The sequence below is a fragment of the Mus musculus genome, chromosome 4 (genome assembly GCF_000001635.26).
Source record: "Mus musculus strain C57BL/6J chromosome 4, GRCm38.p6 C57BL/6J".
Classification (NCBI taxonomy): domain Eukaryota; kingdom Metazoa; phylum Chordata; class Mammalia; order Rodentia; family Muridae; genus Mus; species Mus musculus.
The window spans coordinates 119799897-119823018 of record NC_000070.6 but is presented as its reverse complement, the minus strand read 5'-3'; the positions used below and the strand labels follow the sequence as shown (position 1 = coordinate 119823018).

Genomic DNA, 23122 nt, shown 5'->3' with positions numbered 1-23122 from the left:
TGATTTAAAACAGTCTAAAGATGTGGAAGGTGTGTGTGTGTGTGTGTGTGTGTGTGTGTGTGTGTGTTTGGCACAACAGAAATTAATTTTTTATTGAGGTGAATTCACACAAGCTAGTGGAAATTAATTTGAAACTACTGTATAGCATTGAAAACATTCACAGTTTGTGACCAGTAATTCTACTATTGTGTTTATTCCGTGAATGAAGGTACATGCTCAGCAGGGGTGTTGAACAGAAATGCTTACAGTTATACTGTTTGCAACAGTACAAAATCCTGGGAACCTGCTTATTCATAATAAGATAGTTATGAACCATGATGTGCCTGTCTTATCCCATAAATGAAGACATTTTAGCTACAGCCAACAATGTGAATAGCCCAAGGAGTAAAGCATCCAAGCACTGGTTGGTTCCCACAGTATTACAGTCCTGTCTTGGACCTTAGAGAGGAGGGAGGACTCAGAGAAGCATCAGAGTTGCACTCAGGATTGATCAGGTAAGGAGCAATTTGCTGGAGATAGCCCAGCTGTTTGTCAATCAGTGCGACCTTACTGGTGCTCCTGGGCCACATTTATTAGACACCAGAACAACAAACTACCAATATGATTCCATTTCTTATATGGCACCACAAACTAAGCAAGATATTGTTTATGGACACAAATATAAGAGGAATAAAGAAAAATAAGGGGAAAGACATGGAGATGTCTGAGAAATGGTTGCCAACGAGAAGGGAGTACTGAGTGCTGGCAGTAATGTTTTCCTTTAGATACAATTTATACATGTATGATTTAAATACTTCACTATATGTCGTCTCTATTTTTTTCCACTACAATTAATTTAAAAGAATAAGAGAGTCAGCTCAGTTGCTGGGAAAGATTCCCCACATGGTGACTGATAGCTTCTGGCTCTTCCCCATCATGTCAGAGACACCCTTGCAAGGATGCCCACTGAGCAGAGAGTGGAATCCAGAGCACAGGAGGCTCCAGCTCTCCCATTTGCTGCAATCATAATTATGCTTTAAGAAAGCTCTTGAAATCATTTCCACTTTAGAAGTCTTTAAAACAAGGGCAGGGAGCAAGTGGCTGCTGCCATTTCTCTTGCTTGGCTTTTGTCAGTTGGTTCATTAGGGCATGCTTCACTGTGAGTGGTCCAGCACCTCACCAAGGTCTGTTGAGTCAGGAAGTCGCTAATACTGTATTAAGTCTGTTCTGAGGGCCAGGGAGTTGGGACGTTTTGGGGAATGCATACATGCTCTTCTTTTTTTGGCCACCCCAGCAGGCAGGCATTTGTAGTTAAAATCCACTCTCTGAGTTCCTTGTGATGGACCCCTAAGAGCCATGCCCATGCCAATTTGTCTTTTTATCTGAAACCAAATGTGAACTTTGTGTAACAAAGCCACAGCTAAGAGGGACCAATGGTCTGGGCCTTCTCCAAAGTGCAATATGCTCATCCCAAGATGTCAAAAGACACACAGAAATAAATCCTCATAGGAGAACCACAACTTGTAAAAGCAAGGTGCTGGTGGTTCCCACCTCTCCTCTGGCATCTGAGCTGCAGCCACAGCCAGAGGAAGTGAAGAGTCTATGCTATCTTTTTTTCTTGCATTTCCAAATGTGGGCCTTGGTCAGGAGTCTGAGATGTAGTAATCAAGGACCTACCACATTAGATCTTTAAAAGGTTTTCAAAGTCCTCTCCCTCTCTGTCAAAGGCGTTCATTTCTTTCAGGACTCATTAGCTTCACCACCTCATGGCCTGGAAATGCAGTCAATAACTGAAGGGACTAAAGTTATTCATAGACTCAACTGAATATGTCATGTTATTTTTAATATGTGTATATGTGTTCATGTTCATATGTAGGAGTATATGTGTGTACATGTGTGTGTGTGCATGCACATGTTCATGTGTATGTGTGCATATGTATGTATGCAGAATGCACATGGAGCCAGAAGATAACCTCAGATGTCATTCCTCAGGTACCTGGCCTGGACCTCCAAGTAGCCTAGGCTGCCCAGCCAATGAGCACAAGGGATCCCCATCTCTGCCTCCCCAGCAATGAGATTTTTAAGTCCCTCAGCACTATGCCTGACTGCTCTTAACCACACCTAGAGACTGAACTCAGATCCTCACGCTTGCAAGGCAAACACTTTGCCTAACGAGCCCCTCACACATCATTTGTAATAGTGCTTTCATTTGTTGTTTTCATTATTCCTTCACTGGCTTTTCTTTGGATCCAGTTGTGTAAGCACGAGTGGTTTTTGTTTTGTTTTGTTTTAAGGTTAACCCCAAACTTCTATTCCAAGGGCCCTCGATGCTCAGAGAGATCCCAAGATCCCTGTGCTCCTCTCTGCTTCACTCCTCATGTTTGAGTCTTGGCTCATGCCTCAAACTCCAGTTGGCATTCAGGAACACTTAGTGACAAGGGGAGGAGCCCCTCACTCATATGCAAGTTCATCCATCTTCTTCAGAGCCCATACTTGCCATCCCACTTCCCAAGCAAGTGTTCTCAACAGTGACCCAGCAGGACAGCCCTGTGGACAGGGAGGGGCCTTCAGTCACTTCACATCACCAACTCCCGTACTCTGCCTTCCCACCACCTTGGGATTTCATGGAATCGCTTCTCTTCAACTTATCACAATGACGCCCCTTCCCTTGAAGACCCACATCTTTAAATACTTCTGGACATTTCTAGTTATATCTAATGACCTGAGATGGGCATCTTCTTTCAGAGATGGGATCTGACAATGAATGTATGCATTCAGACCTTAAGCACTGCTGTTCACTTGCTTTTGGTTAGATCCTCACATTTTTCCACAGATGGACCAAACTGTAAAAACTACTCTTTCCAAATGCATGGACCTTCCTTTTCTTCCACTTGTGCTCTTCCTGTTGCCTTTGTGTTAGAGAAGAATTGCAGCTGAGCACATGGGCAGAGGGTTGGGCCACATTCTGTGTGCTCACATAAGTCAGACATCCTTCCAGTTCTGAGCACAATGTCTGAATTGAATAATCCCCACCACTAACCCTGGGGTGTGGTCATAACATCTTGAACTCGTTTATCCAATGGAACAGTACAGTGGCAGTGGTCAACCCTCCTTCCCTAAAAAGGCATAAGAAGTTATGCCACCAGAGCCCACCTCTTCTACCCAAGTCCACCATCAGCCCTCTTTCAACTGTAGCATAATGTCACTGGCCTAGAAGGCTGGAGTGCATCTCTCACCACAAGAAAATACATGATATTAGTCCCCTATCTGATTTAGGATAGGTAAAGATCCTTTCCCAGTCTGTTGGTGGTCTTTTTGTCTTATAGACAAAGGTCCTTGCAAGGATTAAACTACAGCTTCAAAACAGACCATAACAGTTACTTTGTTAATCTGAAATTGGCCTACAGGAGGACTTAGTTTCAAAGAGGAATTTATTTACTTCAAACAAAAATTTGAACTTCTGGAATAGAACAGCAATGGCTTGTGCTGTAAGATTGAAAATCGACAAATGGGACCTCATAAAATTGCAAAGGTTCTGTAAGGCAAAAGACACGGTCAATAAGACAAAAAGGCCACCAACAGATTGGGAAAGGATCTTTACCTATCCTAAGTCAGATAGGGGACTAATATCCAATATATATAAAGAACTCAAGAAGGTGGACTTCAGAAAATCAAATAACCCCCTTAAAAAATGGGGCTCAGAACTGAACAAAGAATTCTCACCTGAGGAATACCGAATGGCAGAGAAGCACCTGAAAAAATGTTCAACATCCTTAATCATCAGGGAAATGCAAATCAAAACAACCCTGAGATTCCACCTCACACCAGTGAGAATGGCTAAGATCAAAAATTCAGGTGACAGCAGATGCTGGCGAGGATGTGGAGAAAGAGGAACACTCCTCCATTGTTGGTGGGATTGCAGGCTTGTACAACCACTCTGGAAATCAGTCTGGCGGTTCCTCAGAAAATTGGACATAGTACTACCGGAGGATCCAGCAATACCTCTCCTGGGCATATATCCAGAAGAAGCCCCAACTGGTAAGAAGGACACATGCTCCACTATGTTCATAGCAGCCTTATTTATAATAGCCAGAAACTGGAAAGAACCCAGATGCCCCTCAACAGAGGAATGGATACAGAAAATGTGGTACATCTACACAATGGAGTACTACTCAGCTATTAAAAAGAATGAATTTATGAAATTCCTAGCCAAATGGATGGACCTGGAGAGCATCATCCTGAGTGAGGTAACACAATCACAAAGGAACTCACACAATATGTACTCACTGATAAGTGGATACTAGCCCAAAACCTAGGATACCCACGATATAAGATACAATTTCCTAAACACATGAAACTCAAGAAAAATGAAGACTGAAGTGTGGACACTATGCCCCTCCTTAGAAGTGGGAACAAAACACCCATGGAAGGAGTTACAGAAACAAAGTATGGAGCTGAGATGAAAGGATGGACCATGTAGAGACTGCCATATCCAGGGATCCACCCCATAATCAGCTTCCAAATGCTGACACCATTGCATACACTAGCAAGATTTTACTGAAAGGACCCAGATGTAGCTGTCTCTTGTGAGACTATGCCGGGGCCTAGCAAACACAGAAGTGGATGCTCACAGTCAGCTAATGGATGGATCACAGGGCTCCCAATGGAGGAGCTAGAGAAAGTACCCAAGGAGCTAAAGGGATCTTCAACCCTATAGGTGGAACAACATTATGAACTAACCAGTACCCCTGAGCTCTTGACTCTAGCTGCATATGTATCAAAAGATGGCCTAGTCGGCCATCACTGGAAAGAGAGGCCCATTGGACACGCAGACTTTGTGTGCCCCGGTACAGGGGAACGCCAGGGCCAAAGGTGGGGAGTGGGTGGGTAGGGGAGTGGGGGTTTGGTGGGTAAGGGGGACTTTTGGTATAGCATTGGAAATGTAAATGAGCTAAATACCTAATAAAAAATGGAAAAAAAAAAAAAAAAAAAAAAAAAGAAAATACATGAAAGTTCCAAGATCATTTTCTCAGGATTCTCAAACGTTAAATCAAAACTTCTCTAATAATATATAGTATAGTCCTATTAAATGCCAACCAAAGATCACCAAGTTCCCAGCAGGACTTCATAGTTGTACTATGATTTGATTGGCAAGCCTCTGGCTATCCAGAAACTTTAGGGGGTTCTGGTAGTCAGGCTATTTTCTTAAATAGCTGCATTTTCTCTCCAAGCACCATGCTAAACAGAAACCAACAACAACTCATTTGGTTTGTGCTCCTGATCCATCTGCCTTCTTAAACAGGGCACAAAAACATCCATTAAACTGCTCTTGGTATACACGGGTCAAAAGATGCATCAAAATATATAACATTTTATTAAGTTGCTTATATGCTTCTACTAATTTTAAAAGTCCACATTTTGGATTCTTATAGCCTTTAGACATAATTTTTCAGTTTCTCTTGTTTCTAGCTTTATTATATTTATTATTACTGATGTTTGGTTAAAAAAACTTCCCTAACCCTTTTGCCCAGCTTTAATGATTTCTCCAGATTTTCTAAGTGCATTTAGCAAGGCGCTTAGAATTTTAAATTAAATGCTGAGTCCTGAAAGAGGGTCTGAAATTCGCACCAACAATAGAATCAGGGTGAAGTTCACACCCACAGCCTGGTGATGGCTGTCTCTCTGCTTTACACCTCACGGCTGTGCAGTCCAGACTGGGTGGCACCTACAATGCCTCCCAGCTGCAGAGCTCAGGGTACTTTCTGATCTATCTCATCCTCTTCTCAAAGTTCTAGTCCTTCCACCAGTGCTACAGACGAAGAGCAGAGCTGCTTGCTCAGGGAGCCAGGTTCCCTGCCCTGCCTGTCCTGGTACAGTTAGGGAGTGGTAAAATGTGCCCTGGGTAGTAGACTGGAAACCGGTCTGTCAGGGCCTAGGGGAATAAGTAAATAAATAAATAAATAAATAAAACCCTGAAAGACACCAAGGAACTTGCTGAGCAGGAAGAAAGACAAGTTGAAAGCTATCTAGTTGTCACACAGCTTTCTTAATGTTATCTTCCATCAAGTTGAATCTTGGAATCTGCCAGGACTTCAGACTAAATGTATCTCCTCTTGCCTGAACCTTTCACACACTAAATGCCTCCCTGGCTCATTTGGCAGGGGTCCAAGAGCAGCTTACACTTCTGCACTCTGAGGAGGGTGGCCACTGCTGTAATACAATGGGCGGAGACAGCTTGACAATAGTGCCAATTGAGTACATCTTGATCTACAGAGCGCACAGTAGCAGTTAGCCTTTAAAGCAACAACGCTCCCATCACCCCCGCCCCCACCAGCCAACTGCTGTACCAGAGTCTTGAGGACCAGAAAATAATTTTAGCCTTAGGAGGTCAGATGTAGTCACCAGTTTAACAAACCTGCCCACCAGCCCCAGGAGGAACAGATAAGGAACATGATCTCGGTCTCTATATTAAGAGCTCTGTGGACTGTGGGTACTTTACAGAGTTGGGTGGAAGGGAGAACTAAACTCTCCTGCCTGCAGAGCTCCTCACAGGACAGCTATCCTCCTACCTTGTAAAACCTCCAATATTGCAATGCAAGGATGGAAAGGGCATCCAGCTCCCAAGGCTGCACTCAAGCAGATCCACCAACATGGGGCTCGCTCCACCCCAGAGAAAAACTCTCCACAGCGAGCAGGACAGACTTTTCTTTGGCCCTTCCTCTGGAGGCACCTAAGTGGCTACCCTAGACCCAGTGTCCTTTATCCTCTTGAGTTAGGAACCTGAGGGCCCCGCAGAGGTGGCTATATCCTTCTCCATGAACAGAGAGGGGTGAGATTACAACACAAAGTTCAGACAAGCATCACCTGGGCAGAAATCAGTGGGAAAGTTTGAGATCAACACCAACCCAATTCTGAGACCTCTGTCCTCAAGCAAGAATCCTGCTCTTTGCCTGTGTTCTTGACCCTCAAATTGTTCAAATGATTCTTCCTTGTCCCCACATGCTTCCTGCTGTCATCCCACACATAATTACATAAAGACATTATAAACAACAAAAGCACCCAACTTGAGTGCAGAGGGCTGATGCTAGTATTTGGGCACTGGGTCTGATCATTAGTTGGGATTACATAATTACATAAACATGGGTTGGAGAACACTTCTGTAGAGGTTAGTTCAACAAATGCCTTGTTCTCATTCTCCCATCCCTCCACTCCCCACCCCCACCCCAACAACAGAAGGCAAGCCTGGGTTAAAAAAAAAAAAATCAAAACATGCCTGATATCTCCGGGGCACCTGGCTACCGCCTTGCAAAACCAAAGGCTGCCAGAACTTTTGAGATGCAAAGCACAAAGAGGACCACAGTACCACTCCTCTAAGCCAGCAGGCTCTTGTGCAAACATTGTCCCCAAAGTTCAAGGGCAGGTCAAGCCACAGAAAGGGTCCTGACCCTGACAAGCAGTATAAACCAAACCAGCCAGCTTCAAGGAAGTCCATACAGATCTCTGAGTTCCTCTACTCCACTACTTCTGTCCCAGCCACCAGTCTGGTTGCCCATCACCTCCCCAGGGGCCGTTTGTCACCAGCAGTGTTCCCATTTTAAAATATGGTGAAATGTGGGACATCTAGGAAGGGGCACCTGCTTTATTAGTGACAGGGCAAGACATTCCCCCAACCCCCACTCCCACTTCAGTTTGGTGTGGTGTAGTGTGCTTTGGGGAGAGGACTGACAAGGTGTGATTCTCCCCTCACCCCCCACCCACCCCCGTGGAATCGTTTTCAGGGGGTGGCAGGATTGCGAGCAGGGAGAAAAATCTCTCCCTTCGGTCCTGGCACCCAGCATCAGACCAAAATGATCCTTCTACCAAGCACTTAATAGACATCTCTGGGGCCTGACCCTTCCTAGAGCAGCAGCCTGGCCCAGGAGCCAGGTCTGCAGCGCAACGCAGCCGAGCTATCGCGGGGGGCGCGCGGCGCGCACAGGGTTACAGCCCAGCCACGGCTGCGAGTGATTGACGCGCGGGGGTCACTTGAGGTTCGCGCTCCCCCAGCCAGGCCGAGCGCGCAGACCACCGCGCACACTGTGGCCACCCTGCCAGCCCCGCCACCCAGACACCTGGCGTGAGAAAGGCAGCGACAAAATGGAATCCCAGCACTGTGGCACTTCCCGGTGGCGGCCGCGGGAGAAAACACAATCAGGGAAAAATAAAGCGCAAGGAATCCATCCGCGGAATAAAAACCCAGAGTCCCCTACCTTCAGCCTTGGGGTAGCAAGCTGGTCCTGTGTGTTCTCTGACCCACGGATCCAGCACCCTTCTTCAATTATTCCGGTCAGTCGGGATATTGTGCATTTTTTTTCATAAACACCTGTTTCAAGTAAGGGGTAAAGACCTTATTGAAGGAATTGCTCTTAAGAAATAACCTGTGCGTATGTCTGTCCATCCAGGCGTGCATGCGTGTTTGTATACACACATATGCACACGGAATACTCATGTACACTGGAGCACCAAACTAGGCAGGGGGATAATGGGAGAGTCGGCTGGTGGTGAGCATGCTCGCGCCGGGAACAGATCCACCCTCTGTTATTCCTCTGAATAAATATAAATCACGATCAGAAACCCAAACAGAAGCATCCCTCTTGAATTCCTGCTGGAAACACGGAATAAATTCAGCCCGCAGACACAGAATCTAATCAGCAGCTGCTTTCTGAATCCAGAGCCAACCCATGCCCCGCTTGTCTTTTCCACTAGGAGTCCAGACCTTTTTTTTTTTTTTTTTTAAGGGGTTTTAACCTTTTAAAGATACAGTACACCAATTATCACTTGAATAGCATGGCTGGGAATACTGAAAGAAGGCAGGCAGCACCAGGCCTATTGCCACACAGGGCAAATAGCAGGCAGTAACAATGTTCATTGACATCCATATATCTGCACACATGGATAATACATTACATGGTGGGAGAAACATATGCAAATACAGGATATATGCGAAGCACATGTTTGTTGCATGATGGGCTTCCCAATGATGAATAGCACTGCACATGAACACTTCTAAACATTCATGTTTAATAGGTCAGACTCTCGGCAGACTTTTCAAAACAGGGGTCACCCCTCTGGGGTCCCTTATTGCTCCTGAAGGGCCAGAGTGTCACTGCTGAAGGCAGTGAAGTGTCTACTGAAGCTCACCCTCCACCTCCAGCTTAATCCCAGAGCATGCCTCCCTGCCCTGCCCTGCCCCGCCCCGCCCCGCCCCGCCCCGCCCCGCCCCGCCCTGCCCTGCCCCGCCCTGCCCTGCCCTGCCCTGCCCTGCCCTGCCCTGCCCTGCCCAAGTCTCAGGGAACTGAAAGGTGTTCCCAGCCCACAGGATGGTTCTGGCACCATTTCTGATCCACCTTGAGATTCAGCCCCAGTTCCCGTTCTAGGACAGGTTTTCTTCTACTTACATCGGAAATTGAAACTGCCACCTGGGCTTTGGTATTTGACTATTCTGATCTGGCTCCTCTTTACATTTTTGTTAGCAAGGTTTCATTGCTGTCATTGTTCTGTTTTTAACTTTTTTGGGGGGGGCGGGGTCTGGGGGGGGGAGGTTGGAACAAAGTTGAGCATGAAGGTTGAACAACAGTGCAGGGAGATAAACCACCCCCAGCCTAAACTGTGCATGCCAACTACTTCAGCCACCCAGATGGCATCTAATCCAGTTTTGTTTTAGCTTTTAAAGAGGTACCACTGAGAAAAAACAAAAAGTAACTTTACTCTTACTTGAAAGGAAGAGCCTTATTTCAAGCCAAGAGCCCCAGAGGATCATCCCGGGCATGCTACCTGCCTCCTGCTCCTGACCATCAGCAGGCTCCTCCATCACTCTGTGCCTAGGGCCACTCTAGGACAGGTCCCTCCAGCTCTAGCCCCAGCTCTCATTTCCTCTTCTGGTCCTGCCAGGCAGACCACTGAAACCCATGCCTGGCTCTCTCTTACCTAGCCCTGTTTGCCTCACCCTCCCAGCCAAAACCAGCCCCCTCCCCTCCCAGACTCTTTAGAGAAAATTATCATATTTCATGTGTCATCGTCCTGGCTAGCTGAGTCTGTCACTGATTGGTTGGGCACTGGCAGCCGGAAATGTCACCAGCCACACAGCATGGAGCTAGCTCTCCTGTGGCTACCACAGACCTGAGCTTAGGAGGCTTGGTGACAAGGCACAGACCTACCACAGGGAGCCTGTCACTCTTCTCAAAGCCTCTCTTCTACCCAGACCTGGGGAGGGGGGGGGTGCAAAGGAGGCAGGAGTGTCTGCCACTGTGGTGTTAAAGGAAGAGGAGCCGCATGTTGTGAAAAAATGAAAGATGTCTCTATCCCTGGTGAAAGATCCAGGAAGAGTTCCTGACGAAAGCATTCTTTCTTCACATTAAAAAATCAGGAAGACTCGAGAAAACAATTTTTATTTTCTGCTGCTCCTCTCCCTCTAACACTACAGCATCAAGCAAGAATCATAATATGGTCAAGCTGTCAGGAATTCAGAAGGAGATTTGGGCCCTCTCCAAATCTCTTTTAAGGGCCCAGCTCTCAATTGCCCCTGCTTGGCCTTCATGCACTCTGAAGCCCACAGCTTTTTAAGACTCAGTTGTCTTTGTAGAGACCCACAGGAGCCTTGTCTTCTGCAGATTTAAAGCAACTCAGCTCCACACTTCAGTCATACCTCATCCTGTTCTCTGCCAATGCTAAGCCCCATCTCTCTAGCTAGAAGCTCTAGACTCCTCCCCTAATTCCACATATAGGCCATTGGTTTGGTGAATGATAAAGGGGGCTCCTATGTTTTCTTGTTCATTACCCCCCCCCAAAAAACCACTTATGTGACCAAAATGTCAGTGGTCCTAGTGGAAACCAAAGGATTGTACCATCAAGATGTAGGCATTTGAAAGAGTAAAAGATTCAGAGTCGTGAGGTGCGGGGCAGGAAAGTTTGTGAAGATTCTGCACAGACCTTGAAGAAGTCATTGCATAGGTTCCCAGGAAAGGGTCCTAGAAGGTTCAGGCTCAGAAGATGGAGGCTGGAGGACGTTTATGGGTATAAAGAAATGCAGAGACAGATCAGGTCATGGGGAGCAAGACCAGCTCACTAAAGACAGAATGGCTAGAAACGGAAGCTTTTTCAGAGCTTCTTTGCAAATTGGGAATTTTGTTCCTGATATAAGTAGGAACTAAAAATGAGGAGGAGCAGGCAGGGTAGGTAGCAGCTCCCTTGGAGGCCACTAAAAATACTCCACATATGCACACAGGAACACACACACACACACACACACACACACACACACACACACACACACACACACGAAGGATAAAAGACTTCAGTAACCAGATAAAGCACAGAGCATGTGCAAAGGGGTTGGGATTACCCAGCAGGAGTTCTGAAGGAATAGCAGCACCAAGGAGAAGCAGAAACACAGAAGCAAAAGGCTGTCCCCTTCAGCTGAAGAGTTGGATGCAGGTCACAAGGTGTGCTGGCAGCAGCGTTGTTGAGCAAGCAAACACATTCAGAGATGCAGAACCCCAAGAGCAAAGAGACACAACCACAAACGTACTCAGAAGGGAGAAGGAGCTGACTGCGTAAAAGAAATAAACTCAGAATGACTTTCTGGTCCCCTTCTAAAATGCGGCTCACAGATACACCCGCACAATGCTTACTGGGGACTCCAAAGAAATGCACTGAAACCACACTAGCTGTCACACTAGCATTGCCCTCTGTGTGACGATAAAATAGAGACAGGGCATCACTGGCATACCCTTTATTAAGAAAAGCTTCTGTAGGTAACTTGAAGATCTCTGCTTAAGCAAGGGTGAAAACAGGCCAGGAAAATGAACTCACACAAAGAGAGGTTATTATGTAAGAAATGTAATGTGGAATGAAGCCAGGTAAAATGTAAAGTCGAGTACAGAATTGACAGCACATAATTATTAAACATTTTGAGAAATGAGAGTCAAATGATTTAAATATGTAGTATTCCCTCTCTTCTGTAACATCACCTGCTACCGATTTCATCACTTACCTATAAAAGAACAGAGAGAGAGACACAGAGAGGGAGAGGCAGACAGACAGACAGACAGACAGACAGACTTTCCAGTTTACAAAGTTTTGATAGAGTATTTGGTTCTAAGTTGTTCTATTTTCTTATTGGTTATTATTACTAACATTCTACAGTGTCCAGTCTACCTTCTTACCTACTAGCCACCACCTATTTGTTTTTAAAATACAAGTCCCAGAATTAAACTTATATATTAATAAAACTGAGAAATGTTCAATGGAGATACAGAAGCAGATTCACAATAATAACGATAATGATGATGATGATGATGATAAACAAGACTGAAAGGATCATTTTTGTAGGGTAGACAATTCCAGAATGGCTCTTCTTCCAAATACCACGTTAAAGTAACAGTAAGGACGGAGGTTGTTGATGATGGATGTTTGTTTAGAGATGGTATCTTGCTATGTAGCCCAGGCTAGCCTTAAGCTTCAGTTCTTCCCTCCTTGGCATCCTGAGTGCTGAGTAATGCTGGTGTACATAACGTACCCAGTACAGCTGAAATACCCAACGAGAAAGAAAGCAGGAGAAGGGCCACTGGCCGGGAAACCAGAAAAGGAAGAAGAGGCTTATTTGCCAGTTAGAAATACATAACACTTCAGTGTTACAATAACCAAAAGAGCCTCACACTGCAGAACCTGCAAAACAGGCTGGTGGACTGAATATGGCCAAGAAACAATTTGACTATAGTTTGTCATGTGAAGGTAAGACATGAAGGCTGAATTTTAAATCCGTAGAACAAAGAAATCATTATCCAGTAACATAATAATAGTATTTGTCTATGGCTTGTTGAAAAGAATTATTTCCTTTAACCCATGCCTTATTTAAAATCTTTTTTCAGAAAAAGAGACCTCAAAAGATAGATAGATATTATAGTTTACTTGATGCCATAAAGTTATTTTCTAATAGTGTAAAGAAAATCTGAGGTCATCCAGTCTATGCAAAATCGCATTGGGAAAGGCTAAACAATGCCCCCCACAGATATGTGCTACCTAACGCCTGGAAAATGAGCCTTACCTTAATACAAATGATGTGAATAAATTAGTACTCTGGATATGGGAAGGTTATTCTAAACAAACTAGGAGAACTCTGCTTGGAATCACAACGATCTTTTGTAAGAGACAGGAAGCAGGCAGAGAAGTCATGGGATTACAGAGGTCAGGATCAGAGGGATGCAGCCAGGCCAGGACAAGTCAGAAGCCATCAAATGTAGGAAAAAGCAAGAACAGAATCCACACACACACCTGACCCCCCCCCCCCCATCCCCCTCAAGCCTCTGGAGGGAGCTTAGCACTGTCCCTGTCAACGCTTGCTTACCACCCAGTGAAACGGACTGAAGACTTCAGATGTCCAAATTACGAGCAGGTGAACATGTCATCTGACGGCATCAAGTTCACGGTATTCAGTCACAGACTATGAAACCCACCGCAGTGAGAACTGCAGGGATTCCAGTAAGTGTTCCCTCTTACTGGGTGCCAGGCACTACTCCAGGATTTACATATCCAAGACATTTAATTTGTACACAAGGGGGCAGTAGGGAGTAGCTGTGGCTAAGGCTACTGTAACCTGGGTTATATTGCTTTCTCAGTTGTCAAGCAGAGGTGTTGTGGCTTGAACAGGGAAATGTGCCTTCCAGAATCATGCTTTGAACACTCACCCCAGTTTCTGGTGCTACTGAGGAAAAGGGGTGGTGCTGAAGAGCCTTAGGTCCTAAAGTTTAGGAGGTAAGTCCTAGCTGGCTGAAGTAGGCCACTAGAGAGGGGACTCTGAGGGTGTGGTCCCTAGTTCTGGCCACTCTGTTTCCTTGTCTGCCATAATGGGTCTCTGCCACACACCCCCGCTGCCATGAATCCCACCATGCCTTCTCTGCTGTGATGGACTGTACCCTTCCAAACCATAAGCAAAACAAAACAAAACCTTTCATCTAATAAGTTGTTTCTGTCAGAAATTTTGTTAATAAATAATAATAAATAAAATCAGCTAATATGAGACATAATGGTGACACCTACCTCCTGGCGCTGTGGAGAATAAACTGAGGCTAGCTATATAACATGCCTGATTATAGGTTCTCAAGTGAAAAGCAATAACTAGAAAGCCCTTGAATATTCAGCACTCTGGTCTGCCTTCTAGAACTTTCTCTTACCAATTCTCCTTCTTCTCTCTTGATACAAACAAGATTTGAGTCACTCCTAATCACCAAAATATTCCTCAACTATTCGAGAATGCTGATCAAGTCCTCGGGAATGTGAGCTGGTCCAGGCTGAGATGCCTCTGGTCATCATCTTTGGCTCACCTGCATTTCTCCGTACATTCACCAGCTCCCTGGAACACAGACTCCTACATTCTAGATGTGACCACCATGCTTCTACTAAGCATATATACACAAACTACAGCCCTTGGGACAGCCTGATTTGGACAATTCACATGATAAGTGTGCATTTGACATTATGGAAGGATCATAAAAGTATAAACACAGGGGAAAATTGTGACAAATACCGTATGTGACTGGTCAAAACTAAATGTTTGCTGTTTTGTTCTTTGTTCTGGGAAAGCTAGCTATCTCATTCTAGAGACTTCTATATTTCTCTCAGTACAATACACAGTTGCTCAGGTTTTTCTGGGAGTAAGACTACATTGATGTGCATGCTGGCTTTATTTCAAGCCTGCTAAAGTTCCATCAGCATACATTCTTCTCCTCCCATCTTAGTAGTAACTCAGCTATTCACCACCTAAGACTACATTTCTCAGCATTCCTTGTAGGTGTGTCCTGGGGACAGGCTTTAGCTCTGAGTTGCAAGCTCATGTACACTGAGTAGTTTTCTGATCAGTCCTTGAAGGGAAAGATCACACTCTCCCTCCAATTCTCTTTCCTGTTCTCTGGAATGCAGGCTTGGACTTCATGTGGATGAGACTGACTAAGCAGGAAGACAAAGGACCCTGGGTCTGTGGTGCTAACATTCTATACAGTCTTGGTTATCCTCAGTCTCGAAGAAGGAAAGTAATCTTTAGTTTATAAAGTTCTTTCAAGTCCTTGGGACAACAATTGAATCTGGGGATGAAAGCAATACAATTATATTGCTCTTTATATCTGTCTATCTATCTATTGATTGATCAATCTGTTTGGTTTTCTATCTATCTATCTATCTATCTATCTATCTATCTATCTATCTATCTATCTGTAATTACTGCTACTGAGTCACACTCTTTCCTGGTCTACACTCACACCATAACCTTACATTTACTTATCCCACTTACACATTATATTGTAAGAATAAACCCATCATTTTGCCCTGACAACTGGGACCTAATTCTGTTGCCCTAAGTGCGTACTATCCTTTCTAGTTTCATAACGTTCTTCAAAGGGCAGTTCAGTTGCCAGGCTCACTAACCCACTCAGCAGAACAGCTGATTAAGATTGAGTACAATGCAGTGAGGAGGACTGCTGTGTCAGTGTGTGCAGGAAGGAAGTGACAAGTCAAAACCAAGAGGCAAGTGGAGGAGGAGGAGGAGGAGGAGGAGGAGGAGGAGGAGGAGGAGGAGGAGGAGGAGGAGGAGGAGGAGAATGGAGAGGAGGAGGGAGAGGAGGAGGGAGAGGAAGAGGAGGGAGAGGAAGAGGAGGGAGAGGAAGAAGAAGAGCAAACTTTCTATGATCCAGTCTTCACACTGACAGCCTCCTCATTGCTAGCTCATTTATTAAATATTTTGACCATTCAATTGCTTTAGATTGAGTATAGGTTTAGGTTTTGAGGGTAGGCATGTACATATGTGTACATGACATGCATTTGTACAAGTGTGTGTGCACACATGTGTGTGAAGGCCAAAGGACAACTTTGGGTGTCATTGATCAGATGCTGGTACCTGTTTTATGGTCTAGAACTCATTGAGTAGGCTAAGCCTGATTGCCCTAGGGACCCCCTCCCCAGTCTCCTTCTCCCTAGCTCACTGCAATCAAAAGCATCATCAGGACTGTCTTAGTTGGGGTTTCACTGCTGTGAAGAAAAACTATAACTGAGGCAACTCTTATAAGGAACAACATTTAGTTGGAGGTAGTTTACAGTCTCAGAGGTCCAGCCCATTAACATCATGAAGCACTGCAGTGTGCAGGTAGACAAGGTGCTGTAAACAAATGGAGCTGAGAGTTCTGCATCTTGGTCATACTACAGCCAGACTGTCTCTGGCCAGACTTAAGCGTATATGTGAGATCTCAAAGTCCACTTCCTCTAACAAGGCCACACCTCCTCCAACAAGGCCACACCTCCTAATGTTGCCACTTCCCATGGGCAAAGCATATTCAAATCACCACAAGGATCCACCTTTGTTGGCTTCCCATGTGGACTGAAAACCAGCAGCTCTCCAGGAACCACTCAGGCCTTCAGTGCCAACAGGGCTTTGGAGGTATCCAGGCTTATAGCCGACCTCCCCCAGTTCTCATCTCCTAAGAGGGAGACAGACATTGCTAGTTTCTCCAGTTCATATCATGTTCCAGTCTATGGAGTTTTCTTTCATAATATATATTAATCCACCAGTTCTGTTTGTCTAGAGCAGTGATTCTCAACATGTGGTGTATGAACCCTTAAGCAAACCTATATCTCTGAAAATATTTACATTACAATTCATAACAATAGTAAAATTTCAGTTATGAAATAGCAACAAAAATAAATTTATGGTTGGGGTCAGCACAACATGAGGAACTGTATTAAAGGGTTGCAGCATTAGGAAGGTTGAGAACCACTGCTCCAGAGAACCCTGACTAGTACAGACAGCATACAGTCTATACTTAACACAGATTGAAAACTCTGTGGAGTGTTAGGGGGAGACAGACACTTTCAAGTTTCTACAGGAGGAACCCGGCATCTTACTCACGTTCCATGACCAATTCTGACAATCCCAGTAAAGAACTAGTGCAGGCCTCAGCTTTAGAAAGCCACAGCCCCCTTATAAAATGTCACTAGACCCAATATCAACTAGACAGATACCAAGATCTCACACCATGGATTCAGTGTACCAAAAGCATAGCCTGAATGCACTCAGCAGGGCACAGAACAAGAAAAGGAGCTAACAGTCCAAAGCCTGGGTGTTTCTAGAGCACCAACTCAAAGGCAGACAGTTTGCTCAGCAAGTGACTCATAAGGTCTAACTTTGCTTATTTCACCCATCTAGTGAGACCCCACTTCGAGTATCCCATGCATAGCAGTCATGTTTCAGAGCGCCTCTGCTGTACTGAGACAGGCAACCTGGCTCCTGATAAGTTTGTGGTCCCTGGCTAAGCCAAGCTTGTGTGTGTGTGTTGGGGTGGGTGAGGTTCTTTTGTGATGACCACTGTCCATCCCAAAATTCTACAGACAGATGCTCGGCCATGGCTACAGAGGACTCTATAGCACCACAGGAGCAGGGTGTGAAATTTCAGTCATACTGAAATAACAACATTAACAATGCCGTAACAAGGAAAGGTCATGAATAAACACTGCAAATTCATGTAACTTATCGTGGGGGATCAAAACCTAGCATGCCTTTAGGGACCAAGCACATAACTAAAATGCACATAACAGGAGTAAGCAAAGCCTGTGTATACTGAATTTAAAAGAGGCAGAAAGTTCTGTTAGTTAAGAATAGTGGAGTCAGATGGTGGGATGTGGGCCTGCATAGCTAACTCCAATGATCAGTCAACAAAAGGAGGGGAGGGGGGGGGCTCATCTCTCAATTGGAAAGACAAAGAGAGTACACTTTTTTTAAAATGCTTGTAGAGACATATTAATTTTTAAAACAATGTTTAAAAAAGAGAGCATGCAGAAATCAGGATGTCTCTAAATGAATGGGGCAGCTGACTTGATCACAGTATTTCTCAAACTGCAGTCCTAGGAGCAGAGTCATGGGAGTGCCCAGGAACTGCAAGCTGGTCCTGTAGATCATGACAGCCCCCCAGGAGACAAGGTGGCCTCTGCCTCTTTCATCAGGGCCTATTTTATCTAAAGTTCACCCAGCTCTTTCATCATTTTTAATTCATACAAGATTTCTACAAAGAGTCTTATATACCCTTCCCCTAGAGTGCCTCATTGTTAGCATCCTCTGTAACCACAATAACAATCAAAATCAAGAAAGTGGTGCTGACTGGCGCAACACCTCTAACTGAATGGCGGGGTTTTCTCTAATGCTTACATAAGAGGAAATGTCTGACAAGCATGTATACAAAACAAAGCTACATTACAGCTTATCTTCCAGGCATCAGTGATGCCACTCTGGGCTGCTGCTCCTCCTCTGTCTCCTGGGACCTGTATTACCACTCAACCTTGGCTCTGAAGCCTCTTGTCCTTCTGAATAGCCTTGCTTAGGTTTTGTGGGCTGTCCCCCGTTTGGACTTTTCTGGCACTTACTCATGATTAAATTGTACTCAGGAGTCTGGGGCAGGACTAGTATAGAAGTGCTGTGTCCCGTAAGAAATAAAATAGGATGATGACGGCTCCTTTTAAAATAAAAGTGTCTTGAGTCAGCTTAGGTCAAATTACTGATAAACAGAAACATTGCACACCTGTCATAACCGCTCTCCCAACTGCCGAACTCTCCTACCCAAAGTACCTTAGAGTAGATTCCTGGCAGCCACGCTTGCCCTCTGACCCACAGACATGACAAGGGCATGTGCCTGATGAGCTATGAAACAAACAAGGTGTAATGTGGAGAGATGAGCCCAGACAGTTTTGTTAAAAGACAAAGTCCTTTAGGGATGAGTGACACCATGTAAGATTGTACCCCGCTGATTCCTCAGCTGGTGAGAAAGGGAAGAAGGGACTTACACTGAAACAATAAAGGCTTAGCCGGTACACCTGGCATTCTAGGCCAATGCCCAGCTTCACGAGGTGGTAGAGAAACTTCCCGAACCCCACTCTCCTGAGCTGTCAGTACTCTTAGTATAAAACGATGACCCATATTTCCCACTCTGTATCAATATACCGTCACCATGTCTGTTCGTCTTATCATTGGCCATGCCAACCTTGGTGGCATCTGCTAGGTTTCTCCACTGAGAAGTGTCTCATTCTCTCTGTCATTGAGTATTTTCAGGGAATCTCAAATGTCTGGTGATTGCTCACCCAGTAATTTGGGCATTTGTGTGGTGAGCTGTCTGCAGTAAATACGGCCAGCTGTAGCATCCTGAAGGTGATTTCCCCTCCCCGCCCTTCTCTCTCCCCCTCCTTCCTCTGTATTAGCCATCAGGATTCTTCATCAAGGAGGACCCTCATTTTCCTCCCATGGAACATGGCGGCTGTTCAGTACTTTTTAATCATGACAGATTCATGAATTTTGTTCTTTAAGTTATGACCTAGCACGTCCTTATTTAATTTTGATTCAAATTCTTCCCATCTAGGCCATGGGCAGCTCTTTCAAACTGGCTCCTGTACTCAGCCTGTTCCTACCGGTGGCAGTCAGCACTGCCTTACTTTCCGGTACAATGAGATAGTCGGGGCCTTTCCGTGTCTTCTGCACGCAATTCTACAGTGATTTTTCTAGTTTTTAACAGACATATCCTGAATGTTAGAGTTAGAATTATAAAATCAAATACTTAATTTGATTTTGAGGTGTTATTATAAAGGCATCTAAGTTTCAAATATAAAGAAATTTATATTAACAATATAAATTTGGGACTGGGAGATGGCTCAGTGGCTAAAGCACTGGCTGCTCTTCGAGAGGACCCAGGTTCGGTTCCCAGCACCTACAATGGCAGCTCACAACCATCTATAACTCCAGTCCCTGGGAATCCAACACCCTTTTCTGGCCTCCAAGGACAATGTACACAAATGGTGCACAGGCAAAACACTCACACACATAGAATGAAAAAATATTTTTAAAGAAATATGACTGACTTTATCATCTATCACCTAAACTTATTAATCCTAGGACTTTTAAATATATAAGTTCTTTGTCAAACAGTCTGCTGATAGATGTGGTTTTATTTATACTTTTTCTAATCTTTATACATTTAATCCCCTCTCTTGTCACAGTGTATTGATTTTGGATAGGTATTAGGGGAGAGAACAGTGTTTAGTCTTTGACTATTAGGTCTATTGTTAGGAGTGAGCTTTTTCCTTGCTTGTTTGCTTGCCTGCCTGCCTGCCATCCTTTGTAAATACCTTTTTTTTTTTTTTTGGTGGTGGGGGGGTTCGAGACAGGGTTTCTCTGTGTAGCCCTGGCTGTCCTGGAACTCACTCTGTAGACCAGGCTGGCCTCAAACTCAGAAATCTGCCTGCCTCTGCCTCCCAAGTGCTGGGATTAAAGGCGTGCACCACCATGCCCGGCCTGTAAATACCTCTTACAAGACCAAGAAAGTCCCCTTCTTAATCCTTCTCTGCTGTGAATTCTAACCATGAATTAACATTGACGTTTCCAAGTGTTTTTCTAAGAACACGGAAATAATCATATGGTTTTTCTTCCTTGGTTCTGTACACATGTAAAATTACTTAGATTTCCCAGCCCTGAACTATCTTTGAGTCCCAAGGATAAACCCCACTTAGCATTTATGTATATTAAACATATGTAGATACACTATTATTAGGTTTGACTTAGTAATATGTATGTATAAAAGGATGTATATACATACAAATAAGAGTTCTACATTTCATTTTAAATAAAGATCTTTGCATTATATTTGCTTCTTTATGTTTTGGGGAGCATACATATTCCACAGCATGCATGTGGAAGTCAGAGAACGACTTTTAAAAATCAGTTATCTTCTTCCATCATGTAGGTTCTTGGGATTGAACTCAAGTCATCCAGGCCAGGGAGCAAGCCCCTTTATCAACCGAGCCATCTCAATGGCCCAAAGTTTTACTTATAAACATTCTCTTGAGGATTTTTGTATGTATCACCATGAGGGATACTGGACTATAATTTTCTTCACCTGTATTTACTTTGACAGACTTGTGTATTAGAGAAATTCTGGTCTCATAAAATAAAATGAAAAATAGTCTTCTCTCTCTTTTTGAAAACATTATATGCAATTAAGATTCATTAAATATTTGGTAGAATTTGTTACTGAAACCATCTGTTCCATGAGTTTTCTTTAAGGAGAAAGTTTTAAATCTATAAATTTCAGTTCCAGGACATACAGGATTATTCAAGACATCTTTTTCTTCATGAACAAACTTCCATACTCATGGTTTTCACCGAATTTGACCATATCACCACAGCCAGCACTAAGTTGTATATAGTACAATCTTTTTATTTCTTTACTGTCCACAGGGTTCTGTAATGATGACATTTCTTCCATTCCTGATCCTTGTCATTTATGTCTTCTCCTTTCTTTGGTCAGTCTCATTAGAAGTTCATCCATTTCCTTGACCTTTTCAAATAACCAGTTTGGGTTGGTTGATATTTCCAAATTGCTTTTCTGTTTCTAATTCATTGATTTTGGGGTTTTTGCTTCTGTCTTTATTATTTCTTTCCTCCCTCTTCCTTTAGTTTTAATTTTTTCTACTCTGATTGCTTTTCAGTATAGCATTTTTTTCTACTTCTGAAATAAACATCTAATACTATAAATGTTCATCCTTGCCCTATTCTTACTTCATTTCACATGATATGTTGCCTCTCCTTTTCAGTCATGAGGAATATTTTCAAATTTCATCTGACACCAGTTGTTGCTGTTGCTGTTTCAGATATGTGTTGTGTAACGTGAGGATGGGCCATGAACTTATTGTACATGATGTCTATTCTTCTGAAGTTAAGATTTGTCTCGTGGCTCAGAATACAACATCTGTTGGTGCTCGCTGCATGTGTATTCCAGAAGGGCATGTTGTTGGATGGAATGTTCTATAAGCAATTAGATCAGGTTGGCTGCTGATGTCACTCAGGTCATTTATAATTTTAGTGATTTTACCCCTTAGTAAACTTACTCAGTAATTTACTAAGAAAACAGCATTGACTTTAAAATTATGATCATGAAATCATATATTCTCCTTTTATTCTACCAGCTTTTGCACCATGTATTTTGAAACTTTGATGTTTTGTATCTTTGGAGACTGGAATCCTTTATAATAATTTAATGCATATTTTATCCCTTATAACAATTCTTGTTTTAAAGGTTTATCTGGTATTAATATAAATAATTCAACTTCACATAGCAAATCGCTTTTTATCCAACAGTTTTTAATCTATCTGTTTCTACATTTAAAGTGAGTTTATAAAGACAGTGTACTTTTGAATCTTCCTTTTTTTTACTCCAACCTAACAATTCTCAATATTTCAACTGAAGTATTTATGCCATTCACATTTAACATGATTATGGCATGATTGAATTAAAATATATTATCTTGTTAATTGTCTTTTTTTTTTCCTTTGTTCCTTCCCTTGCCCCTCCCACCTTCCTTCTTTTTCTGAGTTCTTTTGCTACTGTCCTCTGGGAATAAGAGAAGGAAATAATTTCAGTGTTTTCCTGAATTATAACACAAAGCAATTATTAGTGCTTCTTAGCCCTCTGCAGGCCAGGACACACATAGAAAAGGAATCTACTTAGGTGATAATGGGGGAAAACAGAGGCAGGTGATCCAGGGGTTCCTGTCACCCCTATATACCATAACCTATCCTCCCTGAGTGTTAGAGACAGAGTGAATCCATTCCTATATACTTGTAATTGAATCAACATACAATGGAGTTCTGTCACCAAGTGGAGAGATCTGCAATAACTTGTACTTTAAACAAAGACAAAGTTCAGAGATTGTCTGTTCCACCAAAAATGGGGTATCTCAGTCTAATGAGACTGACCAAAGAAAGGAGAAGACATAAATGACAAGGATCAGGAATGGAAGAAATGTCATCATTACAGTTCCCCAGCAAAGCTCAGGGAACATGTGTCTGGGAAGGAGGACTGTAGAGCTTGTGGCCAGGGAGGATGGAGTGAAGCTGTTACCTGGACACTACAGGAATGCTGCCATGTGTGTGTGAACTCACAGCAGCTGTGCTTGTCTGCACAAGACATGCACAGAATCGAGCCAGTCGCATCCAGTTCAGTCTAGAAGGGGCTCATGAGCACCCATTTGTGGCAGAGGAGCTATTGGCAGGTGATGGCAGCTGGAGAATGAAGAGTCAGTTTCC

The 23122-nt window shown here is 43.8% G+C and overlaps 1 protein-coding gene across 7 annotated transcripts in view; it reads right to left on the bottom strand.

Annotated features, from left to right (window-relative positions):
- The window catches only part of Hivep3 (human immunodeficiency virus type I enhancer binding protein 3), a 404287-nt gene that overhangs the window by 315027 nt on the left and 66138 nt on the right, over positions 1 to 23122 (bottom strand). For 4 of the 7 annotated variants that reach the window (XM_006502817.3, XM_030253274.1, XM_006502815.3 and 1 more), the window contains one exon: positions 8229 to 8341. The exons of 2 other annotated variants lie outside the window; for them this stretch is intronic. The gene's annotated coding sequence lies outside the window, so the exon portion shown is untranslated. Of the gene's footprint in view, positions 1 to 8228; positions 9066 to 23122 lie in introns of those variants that run through there. One more of the 7 variants, XR_003954883.1, reaches the window with a different exon arrangement.